We start from the raw sequence: 19,122 nt of genomic DNA on the forward strand, positions 1-19,122 counted from the left end.
TCTGGAGCCTGGGAGTCTAACTTGAGAATGTCGTTAGATTTACTTCTCAGTGAAAGCCCTCTTCCTGGCCTGCAGATAGCCCTCTCTTCTTTGTGTCTTCATGGGGCAGAGAGAGAAAGAGAGAGCTGTAGCTTCTTCTTGCAAGGACAGGGATCTCATCCAAGGGCTCCATGCTCAAGACAGCTAAGCTCAATTACTCCCCAAAGTGCCCACCTCCATATAGCATTATATTTGAGGTTAGGGCTTCAACATATACGTTTGAGGAATACAAATACATTCGGTTCATAGCATTCTGCCCTTTGTCCCCATAATGCTTGTCTTTTTCACATGCAAAATATATTCATACCCCCACAAAGGCCCTCAAATCTTAACACATTCCAGCATCAATTTAAAGTCTACAGTCCAAAGTCTTATCTATATATTATTTAAATCAGATATAGGTGAGACTTGAGGTTTAATTCATCCTGAGGCAAAATCCCTCCTCTCTAGTTGGGAACCTATGAAACCAGGTATGCCATGAGCTTAAAAAATATAGTGGTGGACAGACACAGAACAAACATCTCCATTCCAAAGCACAAACATCAGAAAAAAGAGGTGATAGCACCAAGCAAGCCCCAAAACTAGCAAGGCAAATATCTACAAATTGTGAGACTTGAGATTAATCCTCTTTGATTCAATGTTTTGACTTCCTGACTCACTGAGGTTGTAGTCCCATCTCTGCTAGAACAGTGTTTATGTTTCTGAAAATCTGATGAGTACCTGCCCTCAAGGCTTGGGAGTGACTGCTGCCTGGTCTGTTGAAACAAAGGTGATGCTCCCCATTTCAAACCAAGGAGACAGCTCTGATGACTTCCAAACTGCCTTTCTGGGTCATTCTTCCCATGTCTTGAAGAAGAATACCTGTTCACAGCCAAGCAGTTTTATGATCTGGTCCTAGAGTGTGGCTTACACCTGGCAGCCTTCCTTCATTTCATCTAGCCCCCATCCTCTTTAATTAAAGCTGGCCATGTTTCCACTGGTATGACTGATTATATCCATGTTTTGCACCAACATGGATCTTTTTATAAAATAATTGTTAAGCTACACTCTTGATGTTCTTTTCCAAACAGTCTCTTTTTTGCCACAAGAATAGGGTGAGAATTTTTCAAGTCTTTAAGTTTCACTTCCTTTTTTTTTGTAAATTAATTAATTTATTTTAATTGGAGGCTAATTACTTTACAATATTGTAGTGGCTTTTGCCATACATTCACATGAATCAGCCATGGGTGTAGTTGTTCACTTCCTTTTTATTTAACAATTACTTCATGAATTTATTTCTCTCTTCTCACAGTTTATTTTAAGCAATCATGAGAAAGCAAGTCACTCCTTCAACTCTTTGCTTAGAAATTGCTTCCGTTAAATATCCAACTTCTCCTATTGCATCTTCTACCTTCTATAAGGCATTAGAACAGGAACAAAATCTAGCCAAGTTCTTCAACTTTGATAGCAAAGATCACATTTTCCACATCTTCTCTGTTGTCCACTAATAAGTTCTTCAGAATGTCTTTGCCATTCATATTTCCATAAATCCTTTTTACATTTATTTAGATTTTCTCTAAGAGGTTTTTCTTCCCAACTCTCTTTCTTCAGCCTGAGTCCTCACCAGAAGAGTCTGTAGCAGTCCTTGCATGGCAATATTGATATTTTGTTTCATGAATCTCAAAACTTTTCCTGTTTCTACTCATTTCCAAAGCCACTCTATATTTTTAGGTCCATATTGTTACCCCACTGTCCGACTTCTTAGTACAAATTTCTTTCTTACTGTGCTTCAGTTCAGTTCAGTCACTCAGTCATGTCTGACTCTTTGTAACCCCATGAATCACAGCATGCCAGGCCTTCCTGTCCATCACCATCTCCTGGAGTTCACTCAGACTCACATCCATCGAGTCCTTGATGCCATCCAGCCATCTCATCCTTGGTCGTCCCCTTCTTCTTCTGCCCCCAATCCCTCCCAGCATCAAAGTCTTCTCCAATGACTCAACTCTTCCCATAAGGTGGCCAAAGTACTGGAGCTTCACCTTTAGCATCATTCCTTCCAAAGAAATTCCAGGGCTGATCTCCTTCAGCGTGGACTGGTTGGATCTCCTGGCAGTCCAAGGGAATCTCAAGAGTCTTCTCCAACACCACAGTTCAAAAGCATCAATTCTTTGGTGCTCAGCCTTCTTCGTAGTCCAATTCTCACATCCATACATGACCACAGGAAAAACCAGAGCCTTGACTAGACGGACATTAGTCGGCAATGTAATGTCTCTGCTTTTGAATATAATATCTAGGTTAGTCATAACTTTTCTTCCAAGGAGTAAGTGTCTTTTAATTTCATGGCTGCAGTCACCATCGGCAGTGATTTTGGAGCCCCTGAAAATAAAGTCTGACACTGTTTCCACTGTTTCCCCATCTATTTCCCATGAAGTGATGGGACCAGATGCCATGATCTTCGTTTTCTGAATGTTGAGCTTTAAGCCAACTTTTTCGCTCTCCTCTTTCACTTTCATCAAGAGGCTTTTTAGTTCCTCTTCACTTTCTGTCATAAGGGTGGTGTCATCTGCATATCTGAGGTTATTGATATTTCTCCCGGCCATTTTGATTCCAGCTTGTGCTTCTTCCAGTCCAGCATTTCTCATGATGTACTCTGCATAGAAGTTAAATAAACAGGGTGACAATATACAGCCTTGACATACTCCTTTTCCTATTTGGAACCAGTCTGTTGTTCCATGTCCAGTTCTAACTGTTGCTTCCTGACCTGCATACAGATTTCTCAAGAGGCAGGTTAGGTGGTCTGGTATTCCCATCTCTTTCAGAATTTTCCACAGTTAATTGTGATCCACACAGTCAAAGGCTTTGGCATAGTCAATAAAACAGAAATAGATGTTTTTCTGGAACTCTCTTGCTTTTTCGATGATCCAGCAGATGTTGGCAACTTGATCTCTGGTTCCTCTGCCTTTTCTAAAACCAGCTTGAACATCAGGAAGCTCACGGTTCACGTATTGCTGAAGCCTGACTTGGAGAATTTTGAGCATTACCCTACTAACATATGAGGTGAGTGCAATTGTGCAGTAGTTTGAGCACTCTTTGGCATTGCCTTTCTTTGGGATTGAAATGAAAACTGACCTTTTCCCATCCTGTGGCCACTGCTGAGTTTTCCAAATATGCTGGCATATTGAGTGCAGCACTTTCACAGCATCATCTTTCAGGATTTGAAACAGCTCAACTGGAATTCCATCACCTCCACTAGCTTTGTTGGTAGTGATGCTTTCTAAGGCCCACTTGACTTCACATTCCAAGATGTCTGGCTCTAGATTAGTAATCACATCATCATGATTATCTGGGTCGTGAAGATCTTTTTTGTACAGTTCTTCGTGTATTCTTGCCACCTCTTCTTAATATTTTCTGCTTCTGTTAGGTCCATACCATTTCTGTCCTTTATCGAGTCCATCTTTGCATGAAATGTTCACTTTGTATCTCTAATTTTCTTAAAGAGATCTGTAGTCTTTCCCATTTTGTTGTTTTCCTCTATTTCTTTGCATTGATTGCTGAAGAAGGCTTTCTTATCTCTTCTTGGTATTCTTTGAAACTATGCATTCAGATGCTTATATCTTTCCTTTTCTCCTTTGCTTTTTGCCTCTCTTCTTTTCACAGGTATTTGTCAGGCCTCCCCAGACAGGCATTTTGTTTATTTTGCATTTCTTTTCCATGGGTATGGTCTTGATCCCTGTCTCCTGTACAATGTCACGAACCTCATTCCATAGTTCATCAGGCACTCTATCTATCTAGGCCCTTAAATCTATTTCTATAATAAAATGTGATAAGTAAATTTGTTAAAAAAAGAAAAAAAAAACACATTTATCACAGTTCTGAAGCAAGTGTTCTAAGATCAAGGCATCAGGTGATTCAGTAACTGGAGTGGAGTATCTTCTTAGTTTGCAGGTTGCCAACTCCTTCACATTGTAGAGAGAGTAAGAGCTCTAGTCTCTTCTTCTTATAAAGGCACTTATTCCATCATGGAGTCCCCACCCTTGTAATCTAAAGCTAGTTACTTCCAAAGGCTTTGCCTTCAAGTATCATCACCTTGGAGGGTTAGAGCTTCAGTAGTCAGATTTGGGTAGTGGGACACAAACATTGAATATGTAAACCTACTTTGATAGAGAAGTTCTCTCCCAACTTTTGATTCCATGTAGTCTTCTAAAGTTATTTCTATATATTTATTATGTTTTCAATTTACAGTCTATTTACAAGTGAATTTAGGATTTTATGCAAGACATATGCTGCACTTTCTTTTCCAGAATGGTACTCAGTTGTCATCATTTGTTGAATAAATCATGCTTTCTTTTCCATTCAACTGAAATATTGTTTCTATTATTTATTAAATGCTTGTATTTTCTGTGATATATTTGTGAACTCTCTATTTATTTAAGCTACATTTTCTTTTTACTGTTTAATAACCAAATAAACTTTATTAGAGTGGCTCTATAGTTTTTATGATGTCCAGTAAAGTATATCCTATTTTCCTTTTTCATATATCTATTGAAATTGTTATAAGCTAAAATATTTCTTAGTCATAATTATTGGTATTAAACCATCACCTCCCAGAACAGGGGTTTCTTTTCATTTGTAAAGATCTTGTTTTCAATACTACATATGATGGTGTGTTATTATATAGACCCTTTATATTTCTTGCTAAATTCATCCTTGTATATTTCACATTTTTCCTAAGAATGGACTAAAGTAAAACAATTATTTTACAATTTTTCCTGTACCCATGTTTACCTCAAAATAATCTATTGTTAAGTGTAACAGTTTTTACTAATGTTTTTTAAGTTTTCTAGGTGTATGATATGACATCCATAATTAAAACAAACAAACAAAAAAATTGTACCTCCTCTTTTCCAATTTGTATATTGCCTCTCATTTTTTGTCTTAATTTTACTTTTATTGAAATTAAATTGAAACATGATTTAAATAAAATGAAATTCTAATAATTTCTTAATGATTCCATTAAAATTTCATCAACACATGATAACAGTAATTCCTAAAGAAAGAAAGAAAAAAAGCAAGTGAGTTGCTCAGTCGTGTCTGACTCTTTGCGACCCTATGGCCTGTAGCCTACCAGGCTCCTCTGTCCATGGGATTTTCCAGGCAATAGTCCTGGAGTAGATTGCCATTTCCTTCTCCAGGGGATCTTCCCAACCTAGGGATTGAACCCAGGTCTCCCGCATTGTAGACAGACACTTTATTGTCTGAGCCACCAAGGAAGCCGCCTACCTCTGTCCATCTCCTTTATTTAATTAATATGATTTTAGTGGTTTTCCAAGTTACAATAGTGTTTACTGTGTTGTTTGTAAACAGGCTTAATAATACTTAAGAAGTTTCTCAACTTCCCTTGAATCCAAAGGCATATAAGCAACTTTAAGTCTATTCCATCTGTAGCCTACAAGGCTCCTCTGTCCACAGGATTTTCCAGGCAAGAGTACTAGAGTGGGTGCCATTCCCTTCTCCAGGAGATCTTCCCAACCCAGGAGTTGAACCCAGGGCTCCTGTACCACCTGAGCTACCAAGGAAGCCCTTTATGTCTACCAGTGAGAATCATCTTCGTGACAATGAGATTCAGAAATAGTTTATACAGCAATGACTTCTTATAGGGAGACTGATATTAAAATGCAGTGAAATTCAATTTGGGCAGTGGTGGCAGGGGTGAAACTGCCACAGAGTCCGGCAATATCTAACATGCTTAGAGGCAGTGACAATGTAATCAAGGACTTCTAAGTTCCCATACTAGTAATAGTCATTTTGGACTGCTAAAACAAAACAGCACAAGCTGAGGAAGAAAATTAAAAACAACAACAGAAATTGACTTCTCTCAGGTTTTGAAGCTAAAAGTCTGACTTTGGGGTTACAGCATGGTCAATGAGGGCCCTCTTCTGAACTGCAGAATGTCTTCACATGATGGAAGAGTCTAGGGACCTCTCTGGGGTCTCCTTATAAGAGCACTACTACCATTCATAATAGCTTCATCCACATGACCTAGTCACTTTCCAAAGGTCCTGCATTTTAATACCATCAATTTGGACATTAGGATCTCAACATGTATATTTGAGGAGGGCACACTCAGAGCATACCAAGTATAAACAGTATCCTTAAGTCTCCAATCCAAACCAGTTGAAAATTCTCACTTCTTGCAGGGCTTTTTGCATCCTTTTTTGTTATCAATTATTATGTTGCACAGAATTGTGATGTGTGAGGAACAAAACACTTCTGGGCCAGCTTAAATACATGCTAGAGATGTATCTCTAGCTAGTTATTCTGGAGAGTATAGCTACATGGTCAAGAAACATGTCAACCACTAAGAAGACTTTCAACTTGATTTTTTTTTTGTTTGTTTTCTTTTTTTTTTTTTTTAATTTTAAAATCTTTAATTCTTACATGCGTTCCCAAACATGAACCCCCCTCCCACCTCCCTCCCCACAACATCTCTCTGGGTCATACCCATGCACCAGCCCCAAGCATGCTGCACCCTACGTCAGACATGGACTGGCGATTCAATTTTTACATGATAGTATACATGTTAGAATTCCCATTCTCCCAAATCATCCCACCCTCTCCCTCTCCCTCTGAGTCCAAAAGTCCGTTATACACATCTGTGTCTTTTTTCCTGTCTTGCATACAGGGTCGTCATTGCCATCTTCCTAAATTCCATATATATGTGTTAGTATACTGTATTGGTGTTTTTCTTTCTGGCTTACTTCACTCTGTATAATTGGCTCCAGTTTCATCCATCTCATCAGAACTGATTCAAATGAATTCTTTTTAACGGCTGAGTAATACTCCATTGTGTATATGTACCACAGCTTTCTTATCCATTCATCTGCTGATGGACATCTAGGTTGTTTCCATGTCCTGGCTATTATAAACAGTGCTGCGATGAACATTGGGGTACATGTGTCTCTTTCAATTCTGGTTTCCTCGGTGTGTATGCCCAGAAGTGGGATTGCTGGGTCATAAGGTTGTCACTACCAATTCTGTCATGTGAACTCACCCCTCAAAAACAAATCAGCAAAAGGAATTTTGTGCTATTTACAAACAACAACAGCAACAAATAGACTGGTGTCTCTTTGTGTTAGTATTCAGTGCTCAAAAATGAGGAATCAACTTGCATTTTGCATTTGAGTTATAAACATTTCTCTCTGTAAATATGACCAAGTACTCACCAAACACCATCTTTTTACTGATATCTATTTAATGATATAACTTCATTCAGCATCTAATAAGTCAGATTTCAAATCTTAATGATATAAAACACAATATCATTAGAGTAATTAGCACTATTGTAAATTGTAATTTAAGTACTCAGTTTTATCTTAGAGATAATATTTAATGGACAGTTTCTACTATTAAAGAGACTTGTAGAATGCAGTGTTAAGAAAAAAAAAAAAGAAAACTAAAATAAAAATTAGGCAAGAAGCATCCACATATTCTATGTTGCCTGACTCATATAATGCAGAAGTTGACCAAAATGATCTTGTCTTTCACTATTTTTTGAGGTGAGTTTTTGCACAACAATTTTCCATCACACTACTTTAGCTAACAGTTAAAGGATATTATTGTACAGGCTGTGTTCAAAGATTGGAACAGGGGATGTTAAAATTTGTTTTAAAAACTTGAATTGTGTCCTCTAGAATTTTGTGTGTCTTCCCGGTTGGTGCCAGTGGTAAGAATTCATCTACCGATGCAGGAGACATAAGAGGTGAGGTTTGATCCCTGGGTCAGGAAGATCCCCTGGAGGAAGAGGAAATGGCAACCCACTCCAGTATTCTTGCCTGGAGAACCCCATGGACTGAGGAGCCTGGTGGGCTACAGTCCATAGGGTTGCAAAGAGTCGGACACTACTAAAGCAACTTAGCACACATGCACAGTTTTGTGAAGAGGGCACAAAAAAAGATCAGAGTGTGGTTCTATACATATAGAAAAATCCAGATGAGAAAGATAGACTGATGCCACCTCTGATACCAAATTATAGGAAAGGCTGAAATAAGTGCCATCCAGACTCTAGGTTTTGTGGGATTTTCTATGGGCTGGAGAGGATGCCTGAGGAAATAGTAGTGTTAACTTGGATGCCAAGATATCTGGTTAAATATTATCTGGGTGTGTCTGTGAGAGTGTTTCTGGGGCGAGAGGGGAAACATTTGAAAGAATGAACTGAGTAAAGCAATCCTCCGTAATGTGGGTAGAATCAGCCTGAACAAAAGAATAATGTGGAGTGTGGCAGGATTCTCTCTCTGTCTCTGCTTCTCTTTCTGTTTTCCTGGAGAACTCTGATTAAAGTAAATCATCTTGACAAAACCAGTCCAGGGGTCTTGCTTGCTGGGGTACCCTTCCACAAAGCTGGGTTGGGTGAGAACAGAAAACAAGCAGCAGAGATAGTAGATGTACACATTTTTGCCCCAAGAAATGATTACAGACAGGGTACTCCTCAGGGTTGGGGGAGGAAGAAATTTCCAAAGAATCTATAAATTGTCACTTAGAATAGGGAAGTGAGCAGTTAATCATTTAGAAGCTAAGAAAGGAATTGGCCTTTTTGTCTGTCTAATCACCCACTTCCCTTGCCCCAACCATAGAGACTCTGGAAGCTTTTAATAAACAGATCAGGAAAGGGAGTTCACATGGTGACAGGCCTAACTATGTTCCCCTGTGCACTGCCAAACTGTGGAATGCTGTGCGAGACTCTGAGAGAATGGGAAATACTTAAATTTGGCTAAGAAAGAGAAGTTTTAAAATTGATTCAGACTAGGCTTTCTCATATCTAAATATGTGTTTTATATCAAAAAGTGAGCTGCAAAGATATGGGGGACATGATATATCAGCTAGAAACATATTTAAAAAGAGTATTACAGAAAGTATAATATTATCAACAGTATTATAACATTACGGGAGAAGGCAATGGCACCCCACTCCAGTATTCTTGCCTGGAAAACCCCATGGATGGAGGAGCCTGGTAGGCTGCAGTCCATGGGGTCGCTAAGAGTCAGACATGACTGAGCGACTTCCCTTTAACTTTTCACTTTCATGCATTGGAGAAGGAAATGGCAACCCATTCCAGTGCTCTTGCCTGGAGAATCCTGGGGACGGGGGAACCTGGTGGGCTTCCGTCTGTGGGGTTGCACAGAGTCGGACACCACTGAAGCGACTTAGCAGCATATAAGTTCAACAAGTGATTGATTTTTTTCTCCATTCCTTTTCAGAATACTTAATACAGGAAATGGTGACAAATTCATAAAAGCATATGCTCATGATCTGGGGTTTGAAAACAGGACTCTGGAGACTACGAAGTATAAGAAGTAAAAATGATGCAAAGTCAGAATAACATAAGAGTGTGGTTCCTAAGAATATTCAAAGCATAATTGTCCTCAGAGCTAGTTAATTTTGTTCTAGGGTAAGGGTGAATAAATTGTAATTTCCTATCTGTGTTTTTCTGTTTTTGCATAAGAAGGTCTTTGAGCACAATTATAGTGTGTTTTCTCCAAATAAGAGGCTAAGTTCAGTTTAGTTCAGTTCAGTTCAGTCGCTCAGTCATGTTCGACTCTTTGCAACCCCATGGATTACATGCCAGACCTCCCTGTCCATCACCAACTCCCAGAGTTTACTCAAACTCATCTCCATTGAGTCGGTGATGCCATCCAACCATCTCATCCTCTGTCATCCTCTTCTCCTCTTGCCTTCAATCTTTCCCAGCATCAGGGTCTTTTCCAATTAGTCAGCTCTTTGCATCAGGTTATCAAAGTATTGGAGTTTCAGCTTCAACATCAGTCCTTCCATTGAAAACTCAGGACTGGTTTCCTTTAGAATGGACTGGTTGGATCTCCTTGCAGTCCAAGGGACTCTCAAGAGTCTTCTCCAACACCACAGTTCAAAAGCAGATATTCTTTGGCACTCAGCTTTCTTTATAGTCCAATTCTCACATCCATACATGACTATTGGAAAAACTATAGCCTTGACTAGATGAACCTTTGTTGGAAAAATAATGTCTTTGGTTTTTAATATGCTGTCTAGGATGGTCATAACTTTCCTTTCAAGGAGTAAACATCTTTTAACTTGTGGGTGCAGTCACCATCTGCAGTGATTTTGGAGCCCCCCAAAATTAAGTCTGCCACTGTTTCTATTATTTCCCCATCTATTTGCCATGAAGTTATGGCACAAGATGCCTTGATCTTAAAGATAGTAGAAAAAGTGTGTTTCATTTGAAATTAGAGGAAAGCTAAAAATCAATGCCTCTTTTATGTAGGATCTTAGAAATTTACGTGCAAGCAATTCTGGAATTACCAGCAATGGGAAAAATCAATCTCTGATATAATATAAAAAAGTAATATTTTGAGCAATTTAGGAAACATAATGATCTTCATATCAAAAAGTGATTTCATTAATGAAATTTGAAAAGGAGTTTGATATTCATATGTAAGTACAAATGCAGACTGTAGATATAAATACACACATCTAGGTACACAGTCCTATCGTGGTGTGTACACATACTTTAAGTGCATAAAAGTTTGGTGTTTGTACTATAAAGTAGTTCCTCTAGAGTATTAAAGGTTGTTACTCTGTATTTTTTAAAAATTCTTTTCTATTTTTCTCTAAAAGCTGAAATTTTGCTGAGAATCATTGGAAATTATTTTTTAAAGAAATTAGAGGAAAACTTCACATTACACAAATTTATATTTAGAGAATTTTTAATATAACATCATTAAAGCTCTGGTGTTTGTTTTTTTTATTAGTACAATGTAATTAATCATTATTTTGCACTTTAATTTTCAGTGGATAACAATGATATTCAGTTGCAAATATTCAAGATTCATTTAGTTGCATTATTTGATACATTTTCCTTTTGAGTTTTTCACCTTAATTCTCAATGACTTCTGTAAAGAAACCCCATATAATTGAATATCTATATTTTAGAACCAGAAGATAAATATGCAATAAATTCTCAAAGAGTATCTATCTCACTGAGCTGTGCTAAACTCTTCAGTTACATATATAATCAATAATTAAGCAGTGGTTCTCAAACCTAACGTCATATTAAAGTCATTGGGGTACTTTTTTTTAAAAAAATGCATATGCCCAGTAGCCATCTTATGTAAATGGACCAGGAAAATGAATGTGTGAAACCTCTCTAGGTGTTCTTTACCTGTGGCCATTAAATTAGACTAAAGCCACAAGATTTGTAGCTATTCTTACTAACAGCCATTAGTCTTTACGTCTCACTCATCTACATATATATATTATATATATATATAATATATATATATATAATCTTGTGGGATAACTAATTTTTCTGTTTTTGTTATAGACTTAAAATTATCCCTCAACAGTGATTTCCAGAATACTTGGAAAAATAGATTTAACTGATATTGGAATAGAGAAATACAGTGTTACATGAAGCACTCTGATTTAGTTATAATTGCCTACAAAGATGAGTTTTCAGAGTATTGGACGTTGTATGATAATAAAACTGAACAAAGGGGGGAAAAGATTGAATAATTACCTGAGATATGTCAGTGAAATTGACAGTAGTGAAGAAAGCAAAGAGTGAGAAAAAAATTGGGTGAAGGAGAGAGGAAATTCCTTCTGAATAATGTATTGGGTCCATAAAGTCAAGTCGCTCAGTCATGTCCACTATTTGTGATCCCATGGGCTGAAGGCTACCAGGTTCTTCTGTCCATGGGATTGTCCAGGCAAGAATACTGGAGTGGATTGCCATTAGGTCCATATCATATCTCAAATCCTACTTTGTAAAAGTCTTGTAGCTTTCTGTTAAGAGTATGTGGGCCCCTAAACTTCCTTTTTGTGAAGGCTGGATACTTCTTTATTTTGTGCATTCTCTGAACAAGAATCTCATTCCAAGATTCAATCAGAATGAATACACATATAAATACTATCTCCATTGTTGTTTCATACTATGTCTTTTACGTATATAATTTTAGCTAACTATGAGCATTTTAATATTTTTTGAAAGTTAAACTGAACATACTATTTAATTCTGTTCAATTTGTAAGGAATCAGTAATCATTTGAAAATAAAAATAAATGCATACATTATAAGAGATATTAAGTATAATAAGAAAAAATAAGAAAACTAGAATATCACATACAAAATGTCTTTGGTTGTGATTCCTTATAAGTGAAAAATGCCAAGGCCACGAGCGAGTTGACTGCAGCGTGTTTAAATTGTGATGTGATTGTGCCTGATAGTTTTGCTTAAAATATAATTGAACAGGCAGTGGGAAAACAGGAAACTGCCTGGGTTAGGTGTTGGCTGAGGCCATCAGAAGAGACTAAAAGTATGAAAGTTCAACAAATTACTGAATAAAAGATACTATAGCTGGTAAATATCTTTCCTTGAGAGAGCAGAATAGTTGCAACTATCATATAAAAGATAAGATGAAGATATTAACATAGAATATAGGGGTTCTCAATTCAATGAACTCATATGACTTCAATGAAAATATTTGCATTTTCTATGACACCAAGACTCCAGAGTTTATTTCTTCATGTCAACAAAGTTTGGTAAATTAATCCTCATTAAATAAAAAAAAAAAGGTCTATTCAATAAAACAAAATATCTATCCCATGAATAAAGTTCATATAAAAATAATAAAATGAAAAAACAATGAGCTTAAAATGCAGTGATATTTCAGTGTTTTTCACATATAACAAACACAGAAATTGATAGAAATATACAATAGTGGATTCATAAAGACAATTGTGCAAATGGTACAGAAACATCGAGTCTAGTGTGACCAATAAATAATCTAAGAAAGCAAAATGAAATAAATTATAGCATATAATTTTATTTTTAAAGATTGAAAATATTAATAATTTCTAATGCTGTGAATGAGAGAGAAAATGCTTAGGTATTACTAATGGAAACATTTGTGTGTGTCTTTATATACCAGTCTGTATGCTGTTGCTGCTACTAAGTCCCGTCAGTCGTGTTGGACTCTGTGAAACCCCATTGACGGCAGCCCACGAGCCTCCTCCATCCCTGGGATTCTCCAGACAAGAACACTGGAGTGGGTTGCCATTTCCTTCTCCAATGCATGAAAGTGAAAACTGAAAGTGAAGTAGCTCAGTCGTGTCCAACTCTTTGCGACCCATGGACTGTAGCCTACCAGGCTTCTCCGTTCATGCGATTTTCCAGGCAAGAGTACTGGAGTGGGTTGACATTGCCTTCTCTGCCAGTTTGTATATTTGATGTAATTTATGATATTTTTATAAAACTAAAATTTTCACTTTTATTGTCACTTTTTCATGCAATAACTTATATACAAGATTTGCTCATCTCAACATAATTTACTGCCTATGTTTTCTTAAACTACTTTCTTGCCTATATGTTTGCATAAGGATTATAATATCTTAAATCTCCTACCCCATCCAATAAACAAACTGTTTTTAAAACCTGAATTCAGGAGTAAAAATCCTCTAATGTGGAAAAAGATTTTTTTTTTTTAATACCTGGAGGAAACAAATGAGCTCCTATCAAGAATAAAGGATTCAACTGATAGGTGTCAATAAATACTGACAACAGCATTTGTCAAGAAGAACAGCTCACTCCTGAACCTCTGCTCTCCTGTATACACACCATATGCAAGTGGGTCTTGACATTCCACAGCTGATGTTGTGAGTGACAGATGTGAGAACATAATTGGTCCTCATTCAAAATCATGAGCATGAGCTTGAAATATACACTTTAGAAGGCTCAGTTAATTTGCTAATGACTAGCTCTGCTTGATTGTTTGAACATAGTGAGCAAGAAAATTTATGGTATGTAGATCACAGAGGAAATCTAAGGTAAATTCTTTTTAATCACACACCTTGAAAAGCTGTTGCATTTATTTAAAAACTTTACATCCTGATGAGTCCAACTTTAACAAATGTGAACGTTATCCAATTCCAATAGCTTCGTTAGAGTCAATCTTGGTAATATTAGAAAGTAGTTTTTTTTTTTTTTTAATCTTTTGGTGGTCTTCTCTTCACGCTACAGTCTTTTTTATTATTTCTCACAAGTTCTGGACAGTCTTACTCCATAGAATAACAATTTGATAAATTCATCCACGAAAATCAAAGCTATGGTTTTTCCAATAGTCATGTATGGATGTGAGAGTTTGACCATAAAGAATAATGAGCACTAAAGAATTGGCACTTTCAAATTGTGGTGTTGGAGAAGACTCTTGAGAGACCCTCAGAAAGCAAGGAGATCAAACCAGTCAATCCTAATGGAAATAAACCTTGAATATTCATTGGAAGTACTGGTGCTGATGCTGAAACTCAAATACCTTGGACAACTCCTTTGTGAAGAGTCAACTCATTGGAAAGGACCCTGATCCTGGGAAAAATTGAGGGCAAGAGGAGAAGGGGGTGATAGAGGATGAGATGGTTGGATGGCATCACTGACTCAATGGACATGATTTTAAGCAAACTCAAGGAGATAGCGATAGACAGAAAAACCTGGTGTGCTTCAGTTCATGGGGCCACACATGACTTAGCAACTGAAAAAGAACAAATTCATCCACACAGGCTAAGTTATTAAGATCACCTTGTCATACTCTTACCTCTCAGAAGCCATTATGTTAGAAAAAAATGTATAGATGATTTCAACATTTATGAATAATTTTATAATTATGGAATTTAGGAATTTCAGGCTAGATATAAAGGAAATATTCTAAAACCACCACCAAATCTCTCTTGATGCTTATTTACTTCAACCCTGGTAAATCTCCTGTTTTCTAAATCAGTAAATAGTCATCATCACCCTTCCTGTTGTATAAGCCAGCTGTCTCAAAGTTTCCCTTGACATCTCTCAGCTATGTAAAATCCAATTTCAAGTTGTATTGGTATTTATTTCCCAAATATGGCTCACCTAATTTCACTTCCATCTAGCTCCACTCTCTTCAACTTTGCCCAGGGTACATATTTTTCAATAGGTTGTCTGAATACACACTTTCAGATGATTTACAAGAGCAAATGGACATCTTAAACCCAACTTGGAATTGTGTCTTGAAAGGGGAAAAAAATGTAGACAGAAGATGATCTGGTTCTTCAAATTCTGGTAATATAAAGATTTGTCAGTCTCTTTGGTGGTTGTATTCAGTGTGAGGCTTCTTTTAATATGTCAAAGGGGATAAATATTTCAGGCAGTAATTTGATAAATCTAGTAAAACTGAGCTTTTTTATTTTGTGTCAGCCTAATTAAAGCATCAACTAATCTTAGTAGAGAAGTTATTTTAAACTAATTAAGTTTTCCTAAAGCCATCTAAGAGAATTTATGATCCACAAAGTATTAGTTTAGTAGCATGCAATTTGGCGGCATTTCTAACTGTTTTCCAAAGATCTTTTTACCCAAATGATAAAGAAATGTTTCATTTGGTGAATTGGCCCCATCCCTGTGGCCAGGTGTAATAATCTCCAAAAATTTCATGGGTTACTGCTGTCTTCGGTTGAATAACTCATTTTAGGAATTGAAATTTGAATTGTTGGAGATTAATACTACTGAGTAAAATATTACAGACCAGTATATTTTGGAATTGTGTGTGTGCGTTACTTTCTGTTTTGATCCCCATATATGTGTGTTAGTCGTTCAGTCATTTCTGACTCTTTGTGACACTGTGGACTGTAGCCCCCCAGGCTCCTCTGTCCCTGGGATTCTTCAGGCAAGAAAACTGGGAGGGGTTGCCATTCCCTTCTCCTGGGGATCTTCCCAACCAAGGGATTGAATCCAGGTCTCTTGCATTGCAGGCAAATTCTTTACCATCTGAGCCACCAGGGAAGCTTCATATTGATCCCCATAGCAGTTATTTAGGTAGGTAAATTGATAGAAATTCCTACAGTTACAAATTTATATGTGAATAAATTAAGTCTTTGGGAAATTTCTTGATTTACTTTAGGTCTTAGAATATATGAGGAACATACCACTCAGCGGAAAATAAGGAGCTGAGTGAGCACACACGTGCTAACAAAACTTGATAGAGGCAATTCCTGGAGCTTAATGATTATGTAAAGGCTTTAAATGAATTATCTGAACTAAATAAAATACATCTCAGCATGAACAAAACAAATCAGACTAGCCTCTATTATGCTCTTCAGGACGAATTTTGAAATGCTTTTCTGCATATAGTTATTTTTTATTTGTGTGTGTGAATATGTGTGTTTATGAATGGTAGAAGTTCCAGGTCTTGAGCAAACTTCTATTTGCTCTTCTAACTCTCTTTTAACTTCTATTTTAAATAATTTGAGAATCTGTACTAATTTTATATTATCAAATGTCTACATATGACACATTTTGGGTCAGCAAATACCATAATCAGTTTCTTGAACATATTGAACAACAATTTGAACAACATTTGAACAACAATTCAAAGAACATAAAAGTACGCAGGACAAGAGTAGGTTAGGGCAGCATATCTTGTGAGAGCAGATGAACTGTGGTGTTGTAGAAGACTCTTGAGAGTCTCTTGGACTGCAAGGAGATCCAATCAGTCCATCCTAAAGGAAATCAGTCCTGAATGTTCATTGGAAGGTCTGATGCTGAAGCTGAAACTCCAAAACTTTGGCCACCTGATGCGAAGAATTGACTCATTGGAAAAGACCTGATGCTAGGAAAGATTGAAGGAGGGAGAAGGGGACGACAGAGGATGAGATGGTTGGATGGCATCACCGACTCAATGGACATGAGTTTGGTTGGACTCTGGGAGCTGGTGATGGACAGGGAGGCCTGGCATGCTGCAGTCCATGGGATCGCTAAGAGTCAGACATGACTGAGCGACTGAGCGGCTGAACTGAAAGGACAACTATTATCAGTTGTTTTTAAAATGAGTTTAACTCTATTTGATAGAATATATAAACTTTGTGCCAGGTTCCTTGGGGGTAAACAATGAATAAAATATAATTGATTCCTTAAGTAAATACACGTGAAATACTGACATACAGTGAAATGGGCTAAATTTTATATTAGAGTTTAAAGTTTAATGAAACCTATGAAATGAAGAGAAATCAATTCTAATGGAGAAAGCAGTTAGTGGTGGAGTAGCTTTTGAACTTCACTGACAGTTGCATTGAGAACTTTTGCAAGAAAAATAGATAACAAATGGATTCTAAATTAGGAAGTTGTCAGTCAATAATTATTTGAGCACCTCTAAATAATGTATGAATTAATTAACTAATTAATTAAACCATAATAATATGTTTACTGTTTAATTTTAGTATGTGTAGGGGAGTTTGGTAAAATATAAGACTGAGAAGAGCTGTATACAGATGGTAAAGACTTAAACACGATATCAAGGATTTACAATTTTTTCTCATAGTTAGGGTTCTGAGTGCATGCCAGCTCTGATTGACTGATAGTGACTGCCCAATTGATAGTACCAATCCCTGGTACTGAGAAGCATTCAGAGCACCAGGGTAAGCTTAGAGATATGTTTGATCAGCAAAGTCGTTCATAGGTAAAGGAGGGTGTCAACTGGGGAAAAAAAAAAAAAGGAGAAACGCACAATCTAAAAGTTGAGTGCTCAGTTGTATCCAACTCTTTGCAACCCCATGGACCATAGCCCAACAGGCTCCTCTGTCCTTGGGATTCTGCAAGCGAGAATACTGGAGTGGGTTGCCATGCCCTCCTCCAGGGGATCTTCCTGACCCAGGGATCGAACCCATTCCCTGTATATCCTCCATCACAGGTGGATTCTTTACCGCTGAGACACTGGGGAAGTCCAAAACTGAGAGTTGTCTTATTTGGCCAACATTCTGAGGGCTTCAAGTTGGGGAGACTGGAGTCTTAGGTTGCTCCAGGGGACTGCTCCAAGAAGGCAAACAGGGGAGTCAGATATACAGGCGCTTTTGCAACAAAGACCAGGTAGCTGAAACATTAAAGATTACAGTTAACTAAAGAAAATCAGATATTTCTTAAGAAATTTAGTACTCTTCTATGTATGAGAAGATGCCAGAGTCTGGGCTCAGTGAAATCATTCCCTTGATGTGTAATTCAACTGTCTGTGGCCAGTATCCAGTGTTTTCTCATCCTGAGTCCCCTCAGGGTGCTGAGTTGGGAATAAATGCAATGGCTGAGGGTTTGGCAGTGGGCAGCCCATTTGTCTCCACCCTGAGCTCCCTCAAGGCTCACCATGTGATGGCTTGATGGCTGCAACGTCCTTTGTTTATTGATATGGCAGGCAGTATTTTTCATCCATAAAGGTTTGCAATGGAATTAGGCAGGGGACAAACATAAAATAAGTTTGTCTCCATCCTACCAATTCCTTCAATCATGCTACATCAGATCTCCCTTCCAGATATTTCTAACATCTAGATAAATCTTAGAGCTTTCCAGTAACTCTCTGTGGGGAGAGAGCAAATTGGACAAGAGGGCATGTTCAGGCTCTCTTTCCCCATGTTTTGTAAATAATGACTAAGTAGCAGCTGAGATCTCTGGTTCCTCTTCCTTTCCTAAAACCGGCTTGAACATCTGGAATTTCACAGTTCACATATTGCTGAAGCCTGGCTTGGAGAATTTTGAGCATTACTTTACTAGCATGTGAGATGAGTTGATGCTTTTGAACTGTGGTGTTGGAGAAGACTCTTGAGAGTCCCTTGGACTGCAAGGAGATCCAACCAGTCCATTCTGAAGGAGATCAGCCCTGGGTGTTCTTTGGAAGGAATGATGCTAAAGCTGAAACTCCAGTACTCTGTCCACTTCATGTGAAGAGCTGACTCATTGGAAAAGACTCTGATGCCGAGAGGGATGGAGGGCAGGAGGAGAAGGGGACGACAGAGGATGAGATGGCTGGATGGCATCACTGACTCGATGGACATGAGTTTGGGTGAACTCCGGGAGATGGTGATGGACAGGGAGGCCTGGCGTGCTGTAATTCATGGGGTCACAAAGAGTCGGACACGACTGAGTGACTGAACTGAAACTGAACTGAACAGCTGAGATAATTTGTAGCACTACACGTGTGTGTCACGAGGTACTGGCTTGGTCCACAGGCTACTTTATGTGGTCCGCATATGTGTGCTCCCCCTAGAAAGTGGTGAATTACTGCTGCCTCGTGGGTAT

The sequence above is a fragment of the Ovis canadensis genome, chromosome 10 (genome assembly GCF_042477335.2).
Source record: "Ovis canadensis isolate MfBH-ARS-UI-01 breed Bighorn chromosome 10, ARS-UI_OviCan_v2, whole genome shotgun sequence".
NCBI lineage: Eukaryota > Metazoa > Chordata > Mammalia > Artiodactyla > Bovidae > Ovis > Ovis canadensis.